Below are 16,581 nucleotides of genomic sequence, written 5' to 3'. Positions count from 1 at the left end.
AGACACAGCACTGATAGGAAATGCACACAAACACACACTGGTTCAGAACTGATGCAGAGGGTTGATAACTCTGCAATAAACTCACACACACACACACACACACACACACACACACACACACACACTCACACTCACACTCACTCAGTGTGATTGTACTTTGTAAGTTTGTGTGTGAGTGTGTGTGTGTGTGTGTGTGTGTGTGTGTGTGTGTGTGTGTGTGTGTGTGTGTGTGTGTGTGTGTGTGTGTGGTGTGTGTGTTGGTGGGTAGAAAGAGAGAGGGAGAGAACAAAAAGGGAAGTTAAACTTCAAACAGGAGCCTTGATGTTGATATCATTTAATAACATCAGGTCCTGCGCGCGCACGCACACACACACACACACACACACACACACACACACACACACACACACACACACACACACACACACTCTCTCTCTCTCTCTCTCTCTCTCTCTCTCTCTCTCTCTCACAAACACACACACAGTCACAAAGTTCTCATTAGTCTTAACAGCAATGCTATCAGTTTGTATGAGCGTGAGTGTGAGTGTGTGTGGGTGTGTGGAGAGGAATCAACACACAAAACAGAAGGAGAGAATGAGATTGAGACCATAAATGATGAAAACATTCTGACCTGCTATGAGAGACACAAATTGGAATCAATCCAGTACGTCTCTTCTCTCAAATCTACAGGTTTTATGTATTGAAATGTATCCGTGTGGTGTTATTAGCACGAGTTCGTTTCATATGTGTGCGTCTTTGTTTGTGGGGGAGACACTAACACTGTTGTGATGCAACAATGTGACAAAACCTATACATGTGGGATATTTGACTCATGTCATCCTGGTTTCAGAAGGGAGATCTGCTCTTTAATCGTAGACGGAAAACAAACAAACAAACAAACAAAAAAAGATATTAAATCTGATATTTTTCATATCGAACTGACAAATACATGATCCGCAAAATTCGTATTCAAGCACTTCCTCCACTGACATGGTTAATTAAGAGTCACCATTTGTTGTATTTAGTATGTTTAGTATCTGTATAGACACATCTGTCATTTTTCTTTTCGCTCCATGTTGGATGTTTGTCTTTATTGTTATCATTTTCTGAAAACTTAATAAAAATCTGAATAATAAAAAAAAAAAAAAAGTCACCCTGTCCACATTAAGTGCTGATTGGACCAGAAGAAGAGAACACATCACACCTGCTTCAAAGTCTTTCCATTGGTCAGTTCCAACTTGATCTGATCAAACATCAGTTCCAAGTCATTTTTATATTAACTCCTTAACTCCTCACGTTGATTATCTTTCATTCTTTAAAACAAAATAAAAGCAGGAATCAAACATATGAGGTGGGTGATAACTCTTTCCACCATGATGAAAGGTTCAAAGGTCACGAGAGCACCACATCAGAGGATTTTGAGTTTCAATAATATTTCCAAAGCTCCTATTTGCAGTAAGTACGAATAAATGTAAAACTCCACCCCGAGAGAATTAATCTCTGCAGGGAACAGTATGTTCAGTAATTGGAAGAATATATTTAGTCATATTAGACAATATCAGCACAAAACATTCTTATCAGATACAGTATGCTATTAGAAAAGCAGATCTACCATATTTACACCCCCTTTCCTTTGATTCAGCTGAGACTAAACATACCGCCACTTTAAAAAAAAAAAAAAAAAAAGTTCTTCTGATCAACAACCTCATCAAAGTCAATTTCGGTGCTGTGTTGTTTTTTTTTCTTCCTAAAAAATATTAAAAAATCAATTAGTAAGAGTGCAGATCAAACGATTTGAGTGACAGGCAGCCGGCGACAAATTAATCAGCGTCCTGAGGGACAGATGGCTTCAAAATGAACTTTCTCTGCTTTTAGCCTCAAAGCAACTTTTTTTTTTTTCTTCTTCATCGTAACGACGTTTAATATACAACAGAAGAGCTATAGTGTTGTGGATGAAAAAAAAACAAAAAAACAACAGCTGCAATTAGTTCAGCAGCAGCTTGTCTTTGGTTTGAAAAGGGAGACATGAAGCGAGGACGGAGGGGAGGAGAGGGACGACGGATGTAGGAGTGGGGACACAGAAAAGGATGAAAGAAAAGAGGTTGAGAGCGAAAGAAGCAAGGATGGAAGGTAGGAGGGAAAGAAGGAAATTTGGGACACAAGAGATAAAATAAAAATTAAAAAAAAAAAAAAGCCATAGTGATGCGAAAGAAGAAAACCTGTGTGGAAAAGAAAGTAAGTCAATAAAAATGGAGTTGAGGGGAAGGAATGAAGGAAAGAATGACAAAGGAAAGAGAGGAGAAACAAGGGAAGAAAGATGGAGGGGAAGGGGCTGGGGGCGAGAGGGGGGGGGAATGGAGAGGGGGGGGGGGGTAGCTTGAGAAAGACAGATAGGGGGAGCGTTTCCAGAACCACCGCAGTAGTAATTTCAGATACTGTAAGTGTGTGTGTGTTCATGCTAATTAGCTTGGTGCTAGCTGTGGCTGGGAAAAGCCATAGACATGCTAATAAGAGATAGCGCTTGCTGGTAATGGTTGGCAAGGAATTAACGCGTGTGGGCACGACTACGTATTATAGAGAGTGAAAAAACTAAAACAAGAGGAGCACGAGGAGGCGGCAGCACGAAGGAGATGGAAACTGATTCAAAGAGTAAAACTCGAATGAACTTCAGTATTGAACATTACAGGAGAGGGACACAGCGTTTCAGAGAGAGGGACAGAAAATTGTTTGATTAAGCTGCTACTTCACAGCTTAAAGGCACGAAAGGTGGGACATGGGAGAAACAGGAAGAATGATACGGAAAATGTTCTGATTAGCGCATTTATTTTGACATGAAAGAAACCTAAAGTCACACCTTTTGAGAGAGGCGATCAAAAAGACTTTTTCCTGTTGCGCACAAATGGAGTGAAGCAGGAAGTAGCAATAACTTTCCTGATTCAGTATCTGACGTTACGTTGTTTGATCAACGTCAGCGCCTGGGTTACTCAAGTTTTTGTGACCGGCAGTACGTGAACATTTGTGATTTCACCTGAAATTGTTCGCGAGAAACATCAAATTTTGTGTCAAACGTTGTAAAAATCCACAACAGATACCCGTGAAATGTTTCAGAAAGCTCACGGCGATGAAGCAAGGAGCCTGGTGAGGTGCTCCGAGTGACTTTTGTGTTTCAGGAGGGGCAGAACATCACCGCTCGAGACCGAAGTTAGGAGTTAGGAGCAAAAGGTCGGGCTTCTTTTTTTCTTTGACGTTGCGCATCAGTGAATTCATCCCTCAGGGTCAGACTGTCAACACCGAGTTCTACTGTGATGTTCTGAAGCATCTGAGGGGGGAAACATTTCATACCAACGACCTGAGCTGTGGCGCGAGGGGCTCTCCGGCACGACAACGCGCCGGTGCGTCACGGTGCGTTGAGAGCCAACAGCATTACTCATCCGCAAATACCATAAATGTACCGCACAGTTCCTTTAAACATGCGTTTAGCTTTAATGGATGAACCCGAAGCTGGCGTCGACGACGCGTTTCCAGTCCTGAGTCAGTGTTACAGCCGCAAGTAACGTCAGGGTCCATTAACGTTGGCCTGAGCACGACTGTAAGATGGCGAGACAGATGGGCGGAAGCATAAAGATAGAGAGATGCAATGATAAAGACGGAGGGTGGATGAGGGCAGCCTCAGAGTGGACAGAGGCAGAGACAGCAAGAGGGATGCAGAGATGGAAGAGGAGGAGGAGGAGGAGGAGCGTCTCCGAGACCAGTTATGAGTGTTATTAAGAAATGGCTCGACTGCTAACGGAGCGTTCAGATGGCGGTACAGTTGAATGCTTCACGGCCCAGCAAACACAAGCTCGACCACCTCATCTCTCTCTCTCTTCCTCTCCAGTTGATCTAATTCTCTCTCTCTCTCGCGCTCTCCCTTTCTCCCTCAGTGTCCTCCAACTCTCCCCTGAAACATTTTAAATTGTAAAAATCCATTAAATCCATTGGTTTCGATCAGAGAGTGCAGCCGTCTGTGTATGCGCTCACATTATATAACTGCACATCACGGGCCAGGGAGTGTATGTATTTATCTCTGTGTACCTCCACATGTTTATCTTTTCTGTGTGTGTGTGTGTGTGTGTGTGTGTGTGTGTGTGTGTGTGTGTGTGTGTGTGTGACTGACAGGCAGTAAACAAGGTAATAACAGTGCTGAATGGAGCTCTCGCAGACAATTCTCCGCTATCAAAAGCTCTGATTGGCGCGGCCATCGTCTCGTATGACATTACACATCCTCCTTTAGAGTTTACAATACATAAGTAAAACAACAGTGTACTGGATATGTGGGACATTTGTCTTTTCGCATTAACAATAAAGCCCCAGTAAAGTGCTACTGCGGAAAAACTGCATCAGATATTTCCAACTCAATGCTCCAACCAATTCCATGAAAAGACTAAAGACCAATGCGTTGGTCTGCTTCGCAATACTTTCTGACTTCTCTACTCTGTGGCCATTGGCTTCTAAGATGGAAATCTTCTCGATGCGGTTTAATCCACATTTGGGGGTCTAGCGAGCATCTGAGGCAACGGGACGGTGTATGCAGGAGTGAGTCATGGTTACGAGGGAACACTTTGTGGAACAGTTGTGTTTTTAATTAGTGTTTAAATCCATTATACTGGATTTTAAAGACAAGTTAAAAAAAAACAAAAAAAAACAATTCGGGAAAAATATACATCTAAATCTGTAATCTATGTTCAGAGATGGTGGATGGCGCACACCTTTGAATTGCACATTCATATACTTTATAGCCTGCTAAACCTTGGTTAGATTCAGTTATTATGTTCACAAATCAAATGCAACAATCCTAATTAAACTAGTCAAATTTATCTATTTCATTTAGCCGGGAGAAATTTATTTTGTTGCACCAGTGGACGGACTTCCAAATTAACTACACATTTGGATTGATTGCGAGCTGTTCATTTTCTTAATTTTCCCTCTGCGCCACACTCTATGGACAATTTATTGCTCCAAAGTCTGTGAACAGATGCATTTTTTTCGACCCAACAGTACGAGATTCGCATGCAGAAGAAAAATAATCCTATTGCTCTCTAGAAAGCATCAAATCCTTCAACTCCAGTTAAAAACAGTCGATATTTGGTCTTTATGGCGTTTTGCATGTTAGTAATGGGTATACTGTGGCCCACTCCCACTATTGACACATGCACAGTTTCCATGGTAACTATATTTCTGCATTTATTGGCGGGTATACTCTAGATACCAAGAGAATTTGATGGGTAAAAAGCCCACATCTCTGCCGACTCCCTCAACTCCCATCCAGTTCAATCACGCGTATTGGCAATCGGTGCTGCGGCTCTTATAAAAGCTCCTTATTCCCCAGTTTATGCTGACATTTTGATTCACGATCAGCTGTGGGAGGAGGGGAAAAAAAAATAATTAAAAAATAAAAAAAACACCCTTTGAGACAAACTCAAGCCGCTTAACTAATTACCAACATATATCACCGCTGGCTCCGACAAGCCAATTACACCTGATTGGAAATACTTTACTTTGTTCAACACGCGCTTTTCATGTCGGTTTTAATTCAGTGTCAAAGCTTGCCTTTCTGAATATTAGAGTGGATGATTGACTGCTGAGGGCCTTACAGTGAACAGAGCATAAGCCAATAATGTCCCATTCGTCTGGTATGGAAGGAAAGCGGGATAAACAGATTAGAAAAGGACATTAGATGTATAACTGGGTTAGTAAGGACATCAGCTCTAATGGGTGAACGTCCTTCACAAGAGTCTCACTATGATTAATACAAAGTGAAACCAACGACTGTGGGACTTTCTGGGAAACAGAAAATCATAGGCATGATGGGAAAGAGGGTCGCAAACAAACAGTAGCGTGTATATACGGTATATACTATACATAAAGGTGACTCTTTAACCAGCAGTGTGTTCATCTTCAATTAGCAATTCCACAATATTAGGATCAGACTACTTATCGATCTCTTGAACATCATAAAAAAAAACTGCTCTGAAGGAACGCTGGAAAGACTCCAGATTCACCCAAAGAACCCATTAAAAGCCTGCAATCTCTTTAAAGTCACCTTAAATGACCAGCTTCACCATGTGTTTAAAGACAGATGAAATCCATGTGAATGACCCTTGATGGAAAATGCCAGGGACTGTCTTCAGCTACCGCGTAAACGACAGCGCTCGAACCAACCGCCGAGCATTTTGAAAAACACTGGAAAAATCACTTAAACACTCCCGGTACTCTCGGTAACCTCTTCAAAACGGCATCTGAAACTCTTTACGGACAACCCTCACAGACCTCTCCATCAAAAAACGACTCATTTCTACTCTTGGTAACCAATATAGGTACTTATTTAAATTACTGCTGTGTAAAACACACCCTTTACTGTTCTTACAAGCCTTCGCTGGCAAGAAAGACACTCCGGGAACGTTCTTAAAATCCCATGAAACCCTGTTGAACCTTATGAATAATGCCGGCAGCTAACGAACCCTGAGCACTAAAAAAAACACTTTAAATTTTCAACTTTAAGCCCTCAGTGTTCCCCCAAAACTCCTGAAATCCCATAAACAAACTACATTCCCTTACAAAGTATCTTGACACCGCGTGGCTATTGGTACGCAACATACGGTAAGAGGACAGGAATCAAGGGAAAAAGATGCAAGATGAACCGATTGTTATGGTTTTTTTTGTGTTTTGTCTGAACCCACTAGCCGTAGAGGTGCCCCAGAAGCAATAAAACTCTATTATAAACCTCTGAAACATACGATAAATCCTTTGATTGTTAATGCTTCAAGTCACCCCTAAAAACAAACGTATAATAACATTCGAGAATGAACTGAAAAACCCTATCAAAGATCTCCCCTTTAACAAAAACAAAAAACACAACCTTGAATCCCTGAAACTATCGCCACACCTCTCAAACCACCACTAAAACTGGCCCCAAACTCCTGCAAGTTATCAAACACTCTTACAATAAAGTACAGAGTTCCTTGAGAGACACCGAAAACGTTCCCTAAACCCCACAAACAACCCGCGTCTTTAACAATTCCCAGAACGTCCTGAACGGGCGTCCGGCGCGGCCTCGCCGACTCGTCGATTTTCGACGAGGTGAACCGTCGTTTCGACCGGTCATCGCGTCGCAGTATGGTCCCGGGTCAAAACTGCGAACGCGCAGTCGGACGTCTTCTCCGCGATCGCTGCGCAGGAAAATCAGGCACCGGAGCTCAGCCGCGCACGAATCCGTGCAAATGCTTGGCGTGACAAAAAAAATAACCAAAAAACAAAAACCAACAACACGTCCTTTCATATGCAAAAACCCGCAGAGAGAAACACAGGCTGATTCAATAAGCGAGCGACTCTCTCTTCTCTCTCTCTTCTCTCTCTCTCTCTCTCGCTCTCTCTGAGCGTCCCCGACTTCCACTTAATTGCGATGTCTTTCAGGGGGGTAAACGGAAAACAAGCAACTATATTTACTGTCATTACAACAACATTGTTGGACAACAACACTTCCTGGAGCTGTTTTGTGTTTGCCAACAAAAACAACAACAACAACAAAAAAAAGTAAAGAAAAGAAAAGAAAAAAAACAGGGAGGAAAGGGGTGTTCAAGTAATTGTTTCCATGGTGATTTTTTATTTATTTTTTTCCTTCTTTGGTGTGTGACAGCATGCAGGACGAGCGAGGAAGAAGAATTAAGCACAAAAAAAAAAGAAAAGATGAACGAAATGCCCGGCAGCCACGTCGGCAGCCGAAAGCAATTTCCTCGTCTAAATTTAGTTATGCAAAGCCTATGGGCATCATCAGCATTTGGTAATTAGTTTTATAATTACTGCTGTTTCCCTCTCCCTCTGTCATTCCATTTTTCTTTACACTGCGACCGGGGAATCAAAACATCTCACACTCGCAGCTGGCCAAATTACTCTCCGTTTATTAAGTGCGAGCGTGCAAGGCGAGCGGTTTTTTAGCCGGCGGACGGAGCGCCGTCTCCGAGAAGGGGCTTAGCCGAGGGGGGCCGACGGCAACACTGCAGGTTTCCGCAGCGAGCGAGAGCGAGAGAGAGAGAGAGAGCAAGAGAGAGAGAGAGAGAGAGAGAGAGAGAAAGGCGATGCAGCGTTTGACAACTTTATTATGCGGAGAAGTAGCAGCTGCCCCGCTTGCTTCCTTTCAGGTTTGAGATGAGATCCGTGGGGTAAAAAGGCTGCGATTACTACTGCATGGGTGGGTGTGTGTGTGTGTGTGTGTGTGTGTGTGTGTGTGTGGGTGGGTGGGTGTGGGTGTGTGTGTGTGTGTGAGGGGGTTATCCAAGAAGGAAATAACAATTACCACCCGACGGCCGAGGCGGAGGCTCGGCGTCTCACTCGCTCGCTCTCGGTCGAGCCCCGCCGTGCTTCAGTTTAGGGGCGGAAGTTGCGTCGCATCAAGACATCGGCGGGAAGACGATCCCGCTGTTAAATGACAACTTGCCTAACTTCACTAATAAATTCAATTCAATTCAATTCAACTTTATTTATATAAGCGCCAAATCACAACACGGGTTATTTCATGGCACTTAACACATTAGAGTCCTTACAGCAAGACTTTACAATATTATACAGAGAAACCTAACAATTCAACAATTCCCACATAAGCTAGGAGGGGAAAAAAACCTCTTCTTTAAGGGAGAAAAACCTCCAACAGAGGGAAGGAAAAACTCCCTCTTAACCGGAAGAAACCTCCGACAGAACCAGGCTCAGAGGTGGGTGGAGCCGTCTGCCTCGACCGGTTGGGGTTGAGAGGAGAGCAGAGAGAGGAAGTATTATAATAATAATAATAAAGCATTTAGGTTGAGTGAAATGTTCCAAGCCGACACTCTCTCGGGTCACATTGTGAAAAAAAAACATATTCGGCGGCTCAGCTCAACGTTTTGGTTTTTGTTTTAGGAAAATTTAGATTTTTGGTTCGAAAAGAAAATCATTTTCTCTTAAAAAACAAACAAACAAACAAACTTTCCTCTGATAAGGCAGCATTTTTTTTTAAGTCTGTCTGGCGCACTCAGAAATTTGAATTGAAATTAAACAAGCGCTTCTAACTTTTGTCTTGAGAGGACATTTCGATGATGGCAGGAAGGATCCTGTCGTTATGAAAATGACTTCAAATCAACACACTTGTTGGAAATAAGATGAAATGAAAACAAATCTGAGTGGAGTTTACTTTGCGAATTAATATACAAGTTTGTATTGCAGCGGCAAGGAAAAACTCAATTTCACATTTGATTTTTTATGCAGTGTGTCAAGTGTTACTACGTGGAAATGTTCCATTAGTGGAGTGTAACTTGAAGACGTCTTTACTTCAAGCACATTCAAAATTTAAATTTAAATTTAAAAAAAATTCAGACCAATCAAATCAAACGATTGAATTTAAACATGAAATATCAGAGACAAAACCCGCATATAAAGATTTTGGCATTACAAAATCTGGTTTTCTCCGGCAAAGCCTGTAGTTTTCTGATTCTTTAACTTTGAACAAACACATTTTTTTTTTTTAAACCGTTTCATTTCCAAAGAAATAGCGGCTGTGAAACAGGTACGGTTTATTTTTGGAAGTCTTTTAGTGCTCTCAGATCAGATCACCTCCTCCCCCGTTTGAAACGAGACGGCGGTCTTGTTCGGTGACGGCACTGAATCGCTGTCGGATTGCAGCCTGCGGGGTCGGGCCGGGGAGGTGGGAGTTTTTTTTTTTTTTTTTTTTATGTCAGCGCCATGTTTATCCGGGTGTCGGGGTCACTGTGTTCCCTCAGTATAATGGAGGAAGCCATTAGCCCAGCCAGCAGGCCGCATCATAAAAACGTCAGCTGGTACAAAGAGACGAGATGGATCATAACGAGACGAGACTCCCGCTGCTCCCTCCCCCCCCGCCCCCTTCCTCCCTCTCTCTCTCTCTCTCTCTCTCTCTCTCAGCCTCACTGATAGCCTCTGTCTCTCTAATTGACTGTCTCGTATATTTCTCTCTCCCCCTGTCTCGTCTTTATCCCTCTCATTTTTCTACTCGGGTCTCTATCTTCTTCTGATCCCCCCACCCCTCTCCCCTCTCCCCTCTCTCTCTCTCAGTACTTACAATCTCACTAAGCAGGAGGTTGATTTTGTACAGAGCAGCAGTCTGGCTGTATGAAAATGCTAAGTGGATGGGAACACACACACACAAACACACACACACACACACACACACACACACACACACACACACACACACAGGGCTTTTAAGAGCACCGGCGGCCATTGAAAAAATGTAGATGACGTATCGGGACGTGATCTCTGACATGATCTCTGACATGATCTTGTCTGTATCGGATACCATTGTTTGTTTGGTGGTTTTTTTTGGGGGGGGGTGGTGGGGAGGCGCAGACAGCGGACAGCCTCATCAATGCAATAGATCGTGTCGGACATCTTGAAATGCAGTCGTCTGCTGAGGCGGGAGTGGGACCAGCCCGGACAAACATCCCGGGACGCTCTCTGAACACCACAAAAGGACAAAACAAAACTGCAGTCCGTCATCAGCACCTATCGGCCAAACGAAGAGTTACACCAGCTTACATCCATTTCCTAGTTACATTGCAAGTTGTGAGTAATTGGCCAGTTTCAAACTACAAGTTTGCTAGATATGGTGTCGCCATTACAGCTGAGTGACATCGCACAAGATCACGTCACTACTGAACTTACAAGCTGTGATTGAGTGAACTTCCCAACACGTAGCAGTCAGTGTCTTAAGTTTAAACTAACATTCATCCGATGTTAATAACTTATTTTTTGGCTCAACTTTTACGCCTGCACTGCCCTTCACATTTACTTATATTAATCATAAACTGGATCAAAAAGACAACAAAGGGGGAATATTTTCACATTAAAAACCACATTAAAATGACCCCGAGCACACATCCACCTGCCCATGAACACACACACACCAATGCTAAATCCCACCTTGCGCCTTATGAGCTCCCGTACCGAGACATAAATAGGTTTGTGGGTCTTATAAAAAATGCCATAATTTATATTTTAATAAGCGAGAGGGAAGTTATTTATACAGAATGTAAAGCAGCAGAGATATGAATGGCGGCGTGTGCGACTGTGTTTACAAGACGTGTGCGCTCGCTTTGCATTTATGCAGGTACACGTGTGTGTTCTTATTATGTACATGTGTGTATTGGCGAGAGTAAAGTATGTGTAAAACCTGTGTGTGTGTGTGTGAAGTTGTTTGCTTGTGTGTGGCGTACAGTGAGAGAGAGAGAGAGAGAGTGTGTGTGTGTGTGTGTGTGTGTGTGTGTGTGGGTGGGTGGGTGGGTGGGTGGGGGAGGGGGGTCTTGATTTTAGACTGGCTCATGAAGTGTGGCATTTTGGTGTCTGCTGCTCTCTGCATGCATAATGAATAGCCAGGTGTCGGAGGGGGTCACACACCCCCACGCACACGCACGCGCACACACACACACACACACACACACACACACACACACACACACACACACACACACACACACACACACACAGCAGATTGTCAGACAGACACACAAAAGCTGAAACCCTCTTGCACACACTGCTGGACGCACATACTGTATGCACATGTGCAACCACAAACACAGCCGTAAAATTCGCACATAAACACAACAGACCGACATTCAGTCGTACACTTAAGTTGTGAGCGGTCAGTCGTATAAACACACACACACACACACACACACACACACACACACACACACACACACACACACACACACACACACACACAGTCTGGGTGTCAGGATGCTCCAAAGGTCATGGTTGTTTGTGTGGAGTCCTGTAGCAGATGTGGAGAGTCTCTGACAGGAAGTCAAAACCTCCAACACTAAACTGTAGAAGAGCAACTGATGGGTCAATTACGGCAAAGGTCAACAGTGGGGGAGGGGGACGGCGGGGGAAGGGGGAGGGAGGAGGAGGAAAGAGGAGGTGGAAGTCATGACGAGTATGGGTGGAGGAGAGGAAGGAGGAGAAGAAGAGGAAAGGAGAAGGAAAATGAGGAGGAAGAAGAGGACAGGGTGGAGAAAGGAGGAAGCGGACAGAGGTCAGAAGCAGAGGACGGACGGAGTGTGAAAGGAGAGGAGGACCAGTGGAGGAAGGATGAGAGGAAGAGGAGAAAAGAAGGGTGGACAAAGGAAGAGAAAACAAAGGAGACAAATAGAAATTCATGAGGATGAAGAGTAAAGGATGGTCAAGATGAAGGAGACAGATATTTAACCAGCACAGTTCTACCCCGTGTTCTTATAATTGTCTCGAATATTTCCTTTTTCCTTTTTTGGCACGTTACACAATTTTTCTCTTTTATGTTATATCAGCAATATAAAAGCCTATTTTAAATAGCACATCCTATATTCCTGGTATTCTATGAGGGGCAATCAAAATGTTCAGAAGCGGCTCCTGATGCAGACAAATGGATTGTGGCACCGTCACACGGACGGAGCAGGAGGAAGCTCCGTGAGCAAGTATCCCAAGTGTCATCAGGATCTGGCTCCCTGCAACGTCTTTCTATTCCCCAAAACACGATGGGTTTCAGACCCGTGCAAAAAAAAACAAAAAAACATCACAAATGTGCATTCGCCAGTGTAACTCAGGTCCCGACGTTGATCTAGTGAACAAACTTATCCTACTTATCTCCCCACTGCGCCGTCCGTTCATATGCAACAGGAGCGGCCTCTGAACTGTTTGATTGCCCCTCGTAACACCTATCGCCGCATTAGCCGATCAAACACGGATGCTAAAAATGATGCCCGTCAGAGATTGACCGGCATTTTTTTCCTCGAAAGTGTTGCTATATGGGGGAAAAAAAAAAAAAGGATGAATTGCTGGCGGAACTAAAGGCAAACATAAAGACGGATAGAGATGGAAACGGCACCGGGAAAAATGGATATGTAAAATGGATGAAAGAGGGAGATAAATTTACCTTAGCGAGGAGGACGGGATGAGGAAGACGGGAGAGAAGGAGGAGAGGATAAAAAAAATATTTAAAAAAAAGAGAAGAAGAAGAAGCCATGAGAGAAAAGAAAAATAATGAAATAGGAGGGAAACACAATAACGAGGATATTCTCAGCGGGTCAAACAGAGAAGAGTATGGAGTCATCAGTAGGAACACCACACACACACACACACACACACACACACACACACACACACACACACACACACAGGGCCATCTTCATTACCTCAACCGATGCAGAGCAGCTACGCAGAGGCCAAAATCAATAACTCTCTGCTGTACTGAACACACTGAGACACACACAGTAACACACCAAACAATTACAAAGTAAAAAGTCACACCAGCACGGACACACACACACACACACACACACACACACACACACACACAGTATTGTGGAGGAGATTCATTCATTAGTGTCAGTCAATAGGAGAGACAACCTGCAAACACACACAACCTTGCAGAAAGAGTGTGTATATCATGTACTGCACGTGTGCTTTGTGTGTATGTGTGCAGTAGGAGGGACAATCTGATTAAATTGCTGTGTGTGATATTCATATACAAGGTGATAGCAGCCTCACCTCACTCTGTGTGTGTGTGTGTGTGTGTGTGTGTGTGTGTGTGTGTGTGTGTGTGCGCGTGGGTGTTTCTGTGTATGTGAAGGCAGTTTGGTGTTTTAAAGACCTTCACGCTGAGAATGTTTTGACCTCATCACCACGTCTTCATTAACTCCGGGAGTTTTACGGCTTACGGACAAAATAAATTCACACTTTATAAAAAGCACGAGCTGGTATCGCACGAAAAGCAGGCAATGCACCTGTCAGTCCACCGGAGGAGATGTTAGCGTGACATTTTACATTGCCGATCGAAAAAGATCCACGTCATTTCCTCACCTGACTTGAACCCTGGTCCCCCGGGGTGAAATTGCCGGGTCTGATCCATCCGATCAGCACCGACGTGGCTCCTCGCTCGTGCTTTACCCGTTTGTGCACTTCTATCAAATGACCTGTGTCCCGTCACCTCCCCCTTTTCAATTCAGGTCATACGCGCGTGGACTCTTCACGCTGAGGCGAGGCCAAACGTGAAACTGACACCTCCGGTGGAAAGTGGCTGGGAATCTAACTCTGCCTCTTTCTCTGTCAAAATCCAGCTACTTTTGCCACTTTCAACGTAGCGTTACCGCACGTGCTTTTCCCTTGTCGTACTCCGCCACGAGAGTCAGCAATGGGTCACGTTAACACCCTTCAACAATCAGTCTATGTTGTTTTTGTTTTTTTTATGTGACGAAGGGCTTGATATAGAAGACCCTTCGGTCTCTTCCACCTCAGCCCAATGACCACCAAGCCGACGTCTGTCGTCATCTTAACCGACGGTTAGTCTAGTACCGGCGCCTATTTCTGGACTTCCCCGCAGCTGAATGTGACTTGAAAACCGACTCAGAGGAGCGGTCACGCTTTTTGTGCGACGTCGCGGAGGCCGCCGACCGGATCGGAGCGGAGCGTCAACGTTTTAAAGTGTGTAGCTCGTTTCCCCGAGACTCGGATTGAGGCTGAAGTTGAGCGACGGCAGAGCGTTTGTTGCTCTGACTGCACGTTAAATGTGACTTCGCGTGATTGCGTCTGACAGAATGTGAGACTGTGTTACAGGAAATATATAACACACCGGGCTGCAAGCTCTGAAGAAATCCAGCTCTGACACACACACACACACACACACACACACACACACACACACACACACACACACACACACACACACACACTAATTTGGTGTATACATTTCTGTTCTGTTCATTAAAATGCATGTGCCTCTTCAAAGCGCCGACGACAATGATGCCATCTGCTGTTGTGTGGCGAGGGCATGTGCGCACACACATTAGAGACGTGCTCATGTGTAGAAACCACCCCCCACCCCCACCACTCCTCCGCTCCCCCTCCTCTCACACTCACACATACAATTGCACCTTCACTGGAACACAAACATCACTTTTATTCAGTTGCACAGAACTACAATCTTGTTCTTGTGCACATTACAGCTCGGCTCACAGGTAAATATCCTGGTTTTAGTTTTTACAGCCACACACGCATATAAACACACACACACACAGAGACACGCGCACACACACGCGCGCACACACACACACACACACACACACACACACACACACACACACACACACACACACACACACACCAGAAATTTCAAGCAATTTGCTTTCATCTTTGGGTCATTCCTACAAGCCCAAACGTCCCTTTTAAAAGCAAACGCTCCTCTTCTCCTCTAAGTGCGTCGCACAAAGGGCCCATTTCAAAGGCAAATTCCACTTAGATTCACAAGTGCTGTGTATACTCTGGTACTCCAGGCAGAAATTCATCAAAGCTTAATGTTCCCTTCACAGAAAAATCACTTAGCGCAGAAGCTAGCCGTCTGTGTATGTGACCGCGTGTGTGTGTGTGTGTGTTTCCGCAGCTTTTCCATGTTGTTTGATAGCAGTTTAAAGGGGCCAGACAGTCACTGCGGCGCTGCTCGCCGGAAGCCCGATACGCCTGTGTTTGTGTGTTCAGATTCATTAGAATGAAAAGGTTTGTTTGAAGATACAAAGACGAGCTTTTATGGAAGCTAAATAAGAGACTAAAAGTGCTGTTATGGTTTAGTTTACAATAACTGGGATTGTTTTGGGGCTGAAACAAGAAAGTAAACTTAAGGTAATTTTGGTTTGGAAACCCTGAAAAAGTTTGCATTAAAATAGAATAATCTGCTTTTACAAGTATTGACACCAATTGTTATTTGCCATGCAGAGCTGTAGGTCTCGATGAACACACAAGAGAGGTGAGGAAGGGGGGAAACAATAGGTGTGGAGTTCCTGGTACGTTTTGAACACATGGTCTTCACTCAGTTGTCACATTTGCTAAATTGCTTCAATATGAATGTCAGATCTAGGATCGCATCTCTTGAGTTTATGAGCTCAGTTATTTCGACAAAATTCACAGATAAAATCCACAGGAAACTCAGTGATCAGGCATTTGGAATGAATACCTTGTGACCCGTCAGTAATTCGATGACTTTACGTGCAGGCTCAATAAATTCTACGAACTTGAAAATGAAATAAACAAAGCATTTCTGAAGAACGGAAAAACCTGTCAAAGACTTCAAATTCATTAAGAATTATTTAATTTTTTTCTTCATACTTGTAAACTAGAAAAGCTAACACCAATGTAACCTAGCATTAACGGATTGGGAAAAGTTAATTGTGATGACTGAGCCAAGACGGAAACTGTCAGCTGTCTGTATCAAATATCATTGACAGACAAAAATGAGGCCTACTTTTTGGCTGAAGGTGTAAAAAGGTTTAAAGCTGGTTAATACTGGAAATCATCAATGTTAGAAGCAACGGCAGGAGGAACAATAAGAAGTGTAGTTGTACTGAGGCATCCACGACCTAATACACGGGGTTCTTTGAAGAATTAATGAACACAAATCGATAAAAAGGTTCCCTGCAGGACTTGAATTTGTTTTGCTGCGAAGGAAAACTTCGAGGTTGAACCGCTTCTGTTCAAGGGTGGAAACCCCGAAAGGGTTTCATCCTTCAACGAGCC

The 16,581-nt window shown here is 43.9% G+C and overlaps 1 protein-coding gene across 1 annotated transcript in view; it reads right to left on the bottom strand.

The window, feature by feature from the left end:
* Positions 1 to 16,581, bottom strand: part of LOC138200256 (neuronal PAS domain-containing protein 3) — a 268,641-nt gene that overhangs the window by 138,704 nt on the left and 113,356 nt on the right.

This window comes from Embiotoca jacksoni, unplaced genomic scaffold (assembly GCF_022577435.1).
Source record: "Embiotoca jacksoni isolate LCO1_2020_lvr unplaced genomic scaffold, fEmbJac1.0.p SCAF_18, whole genome shotgun sequence".
Classification (NCBI taxonomy): Eukaryota; Metazoa; Chordata; class Actinopteri; family Embiotocidae; genus Embiotoca; species Embiotoca jacksoni.
The sequence above is the reverse complement of the archived record's forward strand: the minus strand, read 5'-3'. Positions and strand labels throughout refer to the sequence as shown.